The following is a 6,000-nucleotide window of genomic DNA, read 5'->3' as shown; positions in this document are numbered from 1 at the left end:
ATAGAAGGGGAACTGTAATCACTGGAAGCTGAAGGGGAAGGGGATAGTGGAAGTGACAGCCAGCCCTAACATGACAGCACTGGGTTATTGCTTGCCCCAGAAATGAACTACTCTTTCCAAGTCATTAGAATGTTCAGACCTGCGTGAGAATTTACAGTTTTCCCCATGATGACTAAAGAAACGTAATATGGAACCAGGCCTCCCTTAAGGGCCATTGACCTTTTGCTCTGGGATGCCTAGGAGATCCTAGTGGCCTGCAGAGGAGATAAGAATAGGATAATGGGCTGTGATAATGCTTCTGTAAAACCTGCTTATCGGTGTGGGAAAGGGATGAAAGGGTCTTTGACTGCTCTATAGCAGGAAGGGAAGACAGCTGAGAGAAGTAAATGATTTTCTTGCCCAACTGTGAATTCCATGGATATTTGTAATTAATACCTTGCTGATGTCTGCCCTTAATCCCCCCTTAACATCCACTTTCACATGGCATGCTGCACTGGCTCCAAGGCTGCCTTCCTTCTGCTAGCAGAAGAGTAAATTCATTTAATCTAAAATTGAATTGAGTCTAAGTCTCTGGTTTCTCCCAGTGGACTTGAACACCACAACAGGGGAAGAAAGAATTGTGGGAATAAAAATGATCAAAATACAGTGTCTACAAGTGTGAAAAATTCCTAACCAAACCTGTTACTATATATATATATATATTCAATATATATATATATATATATATATATATATATATATATTCAATATATCCTAATCAAAAACTGAAACAGGGCGAGGCATCAAGATGGCTCATTTAGTGAAGGCATTTACTACCAAGCTGGATGGTTGAGTTTGATCTCTGGGTCCCACACAATAGGAGAGAACCAACTCCTTCAAATTGTCTTCTGACTTGTACACACATATATGTCCATACACACACACACACACACACTTAATAAATATGTACATTTTTCACTTAAAAAAATAAAATTCAAGGGTTGGTGTTGGTAGCGCATGTCTTTAATCCCAGCACTCGGGAGGCAGAGGCAGGCGGATATCTGGGAGTTTGAGGCCAGCCTGGTCTACAGAGCGAGTTCCAGGCTGTTGCACAGAGAAACCCTGCCTTGAAAAACCAAATTAATTAATTAATTAATTAAAATGAAATTCTTTAAAAGAAACCTGGCATGGTTTTCACAAGCACCAAGCAACAAATTCCACATGAATGGTGGGTGCCATCTTGTTACTGCAGTCGTTGTCATAATGAGACTCTGGGGGTTGAGCCCAGGGCTGAATCTGCTCAAGAACACAATCTGTTTTCTAAGATGTTGACTCTGGAAGACTGTAGGTAACAGTCTGAGATGGAGGGAAAGTTGTGGGGACAGGAGGCAGCAAATTTGTCCTAAGAAAAATAATAAATAGGTTTGGGTGGGGCCAGTGGCAATGGCCAGACTAGTCAGCAGAAGGCATTCTGCTGCAGATTGACTGTAGAACCCAGAGATTGGGGTTGGCTGGGTTTCAAAGCCTTTCTGAGGTGGCTTGGGATTCTGGGCCTAGAAGGTTAGGAAGGTAGGCAAACATCATTTTCTTCATCCACTGTCACAGGGCAGAGGTTACTGTTATGCCCAGATCATGGAGTCCCCGCAAAATCCAACAAGGAGACCAAATTCCATATGTTAAAGCAAAGAGCCTTTATTCAAAAGTTCTAACTTGAACTCTTCCTGTGTCCACATTGGCACGATCAGAGAGCCTTGAGCTCAGTTGTGGTGGGGTTTTTATCATAGCAGAGGTTGGTGTGGGGGATTTCTAAGGTTCAGAACCCTTGATTAGCTGACTTTGTCTAGGGGTGCCTTGGTGAAAGGAGATGAGTGTGTGCTGGGCTGAGGGACATCTTATGATCCTGTCTACAATGGTTAGAATGTTAGGCATGTCCCCCTTGGATGGAATTTCCTGGGTGGTCCCAGTTTGTGGTCTTTTCCTGGAGTCAGGTGTAGCTTTAGGAACATGACTGCAGTGTAGCCAAGTAGCAGGTGTGTATCAAGCTGCACTGGGCCTTGCAGTTACTCGTGTGTGTGTGTGTGTGTGTGTGTGTGTGTGTGAGAGAGAGAGAGAGAGAGAGAGAGAGAGAGAGGGAGGGAGGGAGGGAGGGAGAGAGAGAGAGAGAGAGAGAGAGAGAGAGAGAGAGAGAGATACACATACAGAAAGCAGAGTTTAACCTTGGGTACCAGTTGGCCGGTTGGCCTTAGGTGCCATCTACCCTGTTTTTTGAGTCAGGGACTCTCACTGGAAACTAGAGCTCAATGATTTAGCTAGGCTGGTTGGCCATCAACCACTAAGGCTATGACAGTGATGGGATTATAAATTTGAGCCATGAGGCCCCTTTTTCATGTGGGTGCTGGGAATTGAACTCAGGTCCTTATACTTACACAGTGAGTACTTTCCCAGCTAAACCTAGAGCTCTGTGATCAGTTGTATAGGGATTCCAAGCTCCACTCCCAGATTGTTTGTGGCCTTAGCCTAGGCACTTAAGGGCTCAGTCACCTCATCTGTACGAGGATAAAGAGTGCAGATTTGCAAAGTTGGTCGAGGTGAAGCCTGTGACACTTGGAGGCAGCAGCTCTGAACCATGGAGAAAGCTTATTGTCTTGGTCTCTCCATGCTAGACCTTGTACGCTCTGCCCAGCCCTCTGTCACCACTGGAAGGCACTTGGCTGTGTATACCACTTCCCTGTTGCTACATAATCACTGCTCCAGACCTAGAGGCTAAAAGCAACATACTTGTGTTCCCCAGCAGCCTGTGGTTCATAAATCACATGGTCTCCCGAGGGCTCCCCAGTCAAAATCAAAATGCCAGGCAGAGTTCTCCTTTCTCCGGGCAAGTTAGCTTCTAAACTCAGTGAGATTGTTGACAGAACTCAGTGCTGTGTTGTTGTAGAATCTGGATCCCCTAGCTGGAGTCAAGCAAGGCCATTTACAGCCCATAAAGGCCACCTGCATTCCTGGGCTTGTGCACTCTGAAAAAGTCTGCTCCTTGGCTCTGAGCTGTCTGGCTCATGTCCTATGCCATCCCTTCCTGACTGCTTTTCTTCACATAAGGTCTCGTGTGGCCTAGGCTGAGCTCTCGAACTGTCTATATAACTAAAGATGACCTTGTCCTTTTGATTCCCCTGCCTCTCGAGTGCTGAGGTTACACATATATACTAACATGTTCCTTTTCATATAGTGCTGGCAACTTTGGTTTGGGGATTTTGTTCGTTTTTCAAGTTAGGGTATCTCTGTGTAGCTCTGGCCATCTTGGAACTCAGTCTGTAGACCAGGCTGACCTTGAACTCAGAGATCCATCTGCCTCTGCCTCTGCCTCTGCCTCCTGAGTGCTAGGATTAAAAGCATGTGTCACCACCACCTGACTGGTGCATTTTAAGCAAATACTCTACCAGCTGAGTTATATCCCGAGTCTCTCCTCTCTGCTCCATTTTTCCTCCTCTTCTGACTTTCTCTTCCCTAATTTTCTACTTCGCTCTGGTTCCTTTTCCTGTAACAGTGCCCCAGACCTTAGGAGGTTCCAAGACTTAGCACAACCCCTGATGAAAGCACCGTTCAAGCCATAAAACTCAGCATGTAGACTAAAAGCACCACCTTCCAAAATGAAAACAAGGACCTAATCCATCAGAGTCCACAGTTCTGGAAAAATCTCTAAACCTTGCTTTTCAGTGTCTATAGCTCTGCTTCTAACTATTCTTTTTGTTGTTGTTGTTGTTGTTTGTTTTTTTGGTTTTTTGTTTGTTTTTATTTGTACTCTTTTTTTTTTTTTTTTCTTATTTTACATATGGATCCCAGTTCCCTCTCCCTCCCTCCCTTCCCTGGCTAACTATTGTTGTTAACTGAAGTATGTCAACTCAGAATATGGTTTTTGTGCTTAAAAGCTCACCCTGAGATAGGCTTGGGGCTTCACCAGGATCCCAACACTCAGTGTAGTTGCCAGCCTGCTAATAAAGATATTCTATTGACTTAAACTGATGTCTGAGCAGTCTTCTCTGTTGATAAAACATTTTACCTTTGAGAGTCCTATGGTTACAAGAATCCCAAGGTGACCCTGTTTTAAAGCAATGGACTTGGACTTAATCTCAGATGTAAAGCCCCTTCCCAGCAGTATTCAGAATGTTGACCACATAACCTGAAGAAAGGGACCTGCAGATTCTACTTAGTGTCTATCCCCACAAGTGACCAAATAGGTGTCCTCCACTCTCTACACCAGGGGGCCTCCACCCTCTGGATAAACTATAATCATTAAGTCATTAGACTAGCCCTGGGTCAATCCAGGGCTCTTAAGTCTTGCTTCTCTCCAGGTGGCCAGGGTGACAGAGGGATGAGGCAGTCCCAGCACACCTGCAGGATAGACATCTGCAATGTAAGACTCCTCCATCAGACCAGGGATTTATACTCCAAATAGTAGCCATGTAGGCTCACTTCAGAGACATTGTCCTCAGAGCATAGCTCACTTCCAGAAGGGCATCAACTCTATCAGAAGTACACGTGCAGGAGCTGGAGAGATGGTTCAGCAGGTAAAGCATTTGCTGCACAAGTGTGAGGACCAGAGGTTGGATCCCCAGAAGTCATAGCAACGCAGACAAGTATGGTGCCTTCTGTTTAATTGTAGCATTAAAGAGGTAGAGACCATAGCAAGCTGACTGACTAGAATAGATCAAATCTGATCAATAAATAAAGCAGGTTGATCAAGAAAGACACCTAGAGTCACCTTTGGGCCTCCATATGCATGTGCACACTCACACGCATGAAACACCTACACACACGTGTGCCCACACTTGAAAGTGCATGCATACATGCATGTACTTGGCTATATATCTATATATACATAAATGCAAGTGCTCTTCAACTCCATGGTTGAAAACACCATAAATACCATAAATCAATGGTGCATTTTAATTTATATCCAACCTACCAACCATCGCAGTTTAGTCCAGAGTACTGGAAATGTGTTCAAAAGGCCCACATTAGCTGTCAGTTGGGCAAGACCATTTGACATAAAGCCCACTACATAATAAAGACCAGGTCAGCTCATGCCATTTGCCTCATACATTTTGTTTCAGAATGCCAGCTGCTTCCCTTCAATAGTTCTCAGCTGACAGGAGCTGCAGGTAACTGAAGCTGCTGGCCTGGAAAGAGCTCAAAATTGAAAATTAAATCATGCTTTCACCTGCATATTGTCTTCACAGAATCATCAAATCAGAAATTCTAAAATGGGAGCCCTTTGCATAGTATCTGTTCTTGGAGCCATGTTCCAGGGCCTGTCATAACTGATAAGTAATTCACATGTAGATTCAATGTCCAACCTGCTGTCCAGACCATGCCTTTGTCTGGTGGCTCCTGGATTGGTTTGGTTATTTGGTTATTTATGGTGTGTGTGTGTGTGTGTGTGTGTGTGTGTGTGTGTGTGTGTGAAGGTATGGAAATCAGGATTCACTAGACACAGAATAAATGAAGTGAAGTTTATTTGGGGAAAAGAACTCACACAGAAAACAAGTGACTGTCGCTATACTCCTGCTCCAAGGATGCAGACCCTGCCACCCCGATGCTCTCTGCCACCCAAAGGTCCTCCCAAGCCCTGGTCTTTTCCCTTTAACCGATCACGTCCTTATATTGCTACGTGTGTGTTGGTTTCTAGCAATACTAGACACTGAACCTAGATCCTCATGCAGCTTGGGCCATACTCACTGGGTTACAACCTTAGCCCTGAGGCTCCTTAGAGTCCTGAGAACTGATCAGACACACTAAACCAATGGTTTACAACCTTCCTAATGCTTCATGATCCTTTAATACAGTTTTTCATGTTGTGGTGACCCCCATCCATAAAATTATTTTCATTGTTGCATTATAACTGTAATTGTACTACTGTTATGAATCATAATGTAAATATATATGTTTTTTTGATGGTCATAGGCAGTCCCTGTGAAAGGGTCGTTTTGACCTCCAAAAAGGGTCACACAACCCACAGGTTGAGAA

Source organism: Phodopus roborovskii, unplaced genomic scaffold (assembly GCF_943737965.1).
Source record: "Phodopus roborovskii unplaced genomic scaffold, PHOROB, whole genome shotgun sequence".
Taxonomy (NCBI): Eukaryota; Metazoa; Chordata; class Mammalia; order Rodentia; family Cricetidae; genus Phodopus; species Phodopus roborovskii.
The sequence above is the reverse complement of the archived record's forward strand: the minus strand, read 5'-3'. Positions refer to the sequence as shown.